Source organism: Micropterus dolomieu, linkage group LG18 (genome assembly GCF_021292245.1).
Source record: "Micropterus dolomieu isolate WLL.071019.BEF.003 ecotype Adirondacks linkage group LG18, ASM2129224v1, whole genome shotgun sequence".
Taxonomy (NCBI): Eukaryota; Metazoa; Chordata; class Actinopteri; order Centrarchiformes; family Centrarchidae; genus Micropterus; species Micropterus dolomieu.
The window spans coordinates 1464439-1468178 of record NC_060167.1 but is presented as its reverse complement, the minus strand read 5'-3'; the positions used below and the strand labels follow the sequence as shown (position 1 = coordinate 1468178).

Genomic DNA, 3740 nt, shown 5'->3' with positions numbered 1-3740 from the left:
CGTCTGAAGTGCATGATGCCTTTAGAGCGTGTCCAACAATAGTTAAACGGTGCATCACCTGGGCGCAAAGGGGGTTGCATTTAGTCTCTTAATTAATCATAGGTGTCTGTTGAGCGTAACATGAATTCTAGGGCTGCAACGATTCTTTTCATTGTACATTAATCTGTCGATTATCTTCTTTATTAAGCGATTAGTCGTTTGGTCTAAAAAACGTCAGCTGAAAAATATCGATCAGGGTTTCCCAACCCTCAATATGATGTCCTGAAATGTCTTGTTTTGTCCACAAAGATATTCAGTTTACTGTCATTGAGGAACAAAGAAACCAGAAAATACCAATTCAACAGTTGACAACTACTCGATTAATCGATAAATCAGTGTGAGGTTAAGTAGCACACAGCTTGAGTGTCCAGAAAGTTTTTGTACTAAACAATATTTCAGTGTATGTTGCTGAAAAATCTTTATAGATAGATAAAGATTTTTTTCAGAAGACAATTGGAACTTTTGTCAAATAGCGTTTTGTCTTTATGTCTTAAAACAGGTCTTTAGGGGGTCTTAAACTGTTGATGGTGTCATTATGCTTTCAGTTAGGATCTACACTCTGCAGCAGATTAGAGATGAGATAGTTGTGTAGTTTGAAATGAAAACCACACAAATTAGCTTTTGATTCAGCAGTTAAGGAGAAAGCTCAAAAACCACTATGCCTGGACCTGTCAGATCTGGACTAGATTGTCCCAGAGATGTTTCTTTAAAAGGTAGGTTCAGATTTGTGAAACCTTTATTCTTTAGGAATGCTGGTCTTGTAACCTGGGCCCGTATTTATCAAGCTTCTCAGAATTACTCAAAAGAACACTTCTAAGACTTAAGAGTAAAAAAAACTCTTGGCTCAAAGCTTTTGCATGAACTGTGTTTGCTTCGGTCGGATTACGGGGGGGGTGTTGTTGAGAAGTCGATGAAATGCGTGACAGTGTGTGGAGCTGTAGCCTAAGTGCTATGATTGTTTCCATTTCTATTCGGCTTATTGATGGTTGTGACGGCCACAATCATCAGCATTGCTGCGTTTGTCCTGTGGTGAGTCAGAGGTGAGATGACGTCCCTCACCATCTCGCTGACTGTCCGACCCCGTCTAATAATTCAGAAACATTCTTCCTCTTCTGTCTCTGTCTCCTCAGCGCCATCACAAGCCCCTGCAGGCAGCTCCTGACCCCCTGAGAGACCTCTGGAGCTGATTTAAATAACTGGGAGAGTGAGAGTGATTCTTAGTTTGAGTAATTTGATAACCTACTTTTATTCTTAAGTGTAAAAGTAGGAGTAAATTTCATGAATTCTCAGCACTTAAGACAAAAATGGCACTTTGAGAAGCTTTATAAATACAGGTGTTGTGCCGAATTCTGCCTGCCTGTCGAGAATTGCATGCACCTCGCGGGTGATAACGCTCATTTATGCTGAGAAAAGAAGTGGATGCAAATCTCACAAAATTTGATCTGCCGAATTATGCATCCACCTCTTCAGGTCCTTTTCAGACACTTTGCTGTGCTCACTGATCAAACGGCGTTATCACCACAGAGATTATATTTACTGAATGTCAAGGAATGGCACTTCTAATAAGTGTATTAAAATGTTACAGACTCTAAACGTTAGAATCATTTATCATCATTGATAAATCCCACATATTCTAGCGTTTAACAGCAGGATCTGGAGGTGCATGCAATTCTAGCAGGCAGGCAAAACTCGGCGTAACACCGGCCGCGGCTTCTCTCTTTAGCACCATGGACAGCGACATTTCAGGAGGCAGCAGAGACACGAGAGGTTTCGCTGAACAGCCACACTGAGGCCTTACAGTGTGAAATAAATCAGTAAATCAGCTGTGTGAGGCAAACTAACACACTCCTCATCAGACGAGGTTACCGTAATGACGTTAGCGGGGAAGCTAACGGTGCAGTAAACAGATGAGTCGGCATTCCTGCTGAAATAAAGGCTTTAATAAACCCAGGAAGTGACGCTGTGCTGGTCCAGCTCTTACCTTTCCTGGCAGAGACGAGACTCGGTTTGTAAAACAGCAGCAAAAGGAAAAGTGAAACTGAAATGCTTCAAGTCGCAGATGTTGACATGCTAACAATGTTTATGTGCTAAGGCTGCCCTGCTACTTCCGGAGTGTAACCAAGGCGACGGCGAGAGTCTTAAAGGGCCAGCGGCGCTTTTAGAGAGTCAGCAGCAGTCAGTCAGCTGTGTCTCAATTCAGGCACCGCATCATTATTATTATATATATTATATTATAATATAATATATATTATATTATATTATAATATAATATATATTATATTATATTATAATATATTATATTATATTATATTATAATATATTATATTTTTGGATTATTCATTATACAAAAAGAAAAATGCTATTTGTCAGAGGTCGCGCGCCTTTGGAGCAACTACTGGTTAAATGTCTTGCTCAGTGACATCTTAGTGTATCACAGTGGGTTCAAACCCGGGTCTCTAACACCTAAGGCATGTGTCTTATCCACTGTCCCATCACCACCCGCGGTCAGTACAATTTCCATGTGCTCTGTTGGCATGAATGTGAAAAGAACAATACTGACAAAGCTTCAAGGATAATACAAAAGAACAATTCAATCCACACAGTTCCTCAAATAAATAAAATATATTTTTTTTGTAAAATTATTTTTGTGTTTAAATAAAAAAAATAAATTAAAACTGTAGTGTGTGTGTGTGTGTGTGTGTGTGTGTGTGTGTGTGTGTGCCACAGGTCAGTAGTATATTGGACATTGGACACTTGACTCTGATCACTGGGAGCAGAGCCACGTTTCTCCCTAAAGCCTGAGTCCAGATCAAAACGAGCAGAAAACAACAGTGTTGTGTGTTTGAATTCGTGTCGGTGATGGTTTGTAGACACCCCAGACATCCACAGACGCTGCCAACAAACACTCGGTCATACGTAAACTCTCAGTCAAACCACAGCTCCTGCTTCTCCTGCATCACTGAAGCCTTCCTCCTGTACTGTTGTGCTACCTGCTACTTCACTGTGCTCTCTCTCTCACCAGTAAAAACAAGCTCCTTAAAACCACCAACACTTCCTCTAAAACAATCAGTCTTCCCACTCCCAAACTTGCCAGGCCTCACTGACACCGCCACCACTCGGAGCAAATACCATAATTCAAAACCCCGGCCACCGTCTCATCTCCTGCTTCAGCTACTCTACAAAAAAGCACACCTTGGGAAAAGTGTTGTACCCTGTGCTTGAAGAGCCACTCCTGTGTAGTATATGTTTATTTTGTGCAGTATGTGCGTATTATGTGTGATGAATCTTACTGTTGGTAGTACAGTCTGTTGAGGACAGGAAAGAATGAGTCTGAAGAAGAAACCTGCTCATCTGTGTCTTGCTGCTGCTTTAGGTTTCATGTAGGTCTCCACAGATATTATATGACCATCTATTGTTTTTATATGACCATTACTTTAATAGTATTTATTTATTTTTTTTAATCCTTTGTTTGTAGTGAAAAAGCTAAGACTTTTACTTAAATGGAAATCTCAAAAGTTTGGTCAAGGCTCATCGTTTAAAAATAAAACAATGTAGTCAGTTTTAAATGAGATATTTTAAATGTTTCCCTATGACAGCAGCCCTGCTTAATAAACAGCAGACACGTTATTACAAACAGTGTGCAGCAGAGGGCAGAATAACTCCATGTATATAACCTCCATCACACAGCAGGTGAGACTGTG

General features: G+C 40.3%; 1 protein-coding gene across 2 annotated transcripts in view; it reads right to left on the bottom strand.

Annotated features, from left to right (window-relative positions):
- Positions 1–2138, bottom strand: part of nicn1 (nicolin 1) — a 16152-nt gene extending 14014 nt beyond the window's left edge. For both annotated transcript variants that reach the window (XM_046028506.1, XM_046028507.1), the window contains exon 1: positions 2021–2138. The gene's annotated coding sequence lies outside the window, so the exon portion shown is untranslated. The remainder of the gene's footprint in view (positions 1–2020) is intronic.
- Positions 2139–3740: the final 1602 nt, after the last annotated feature.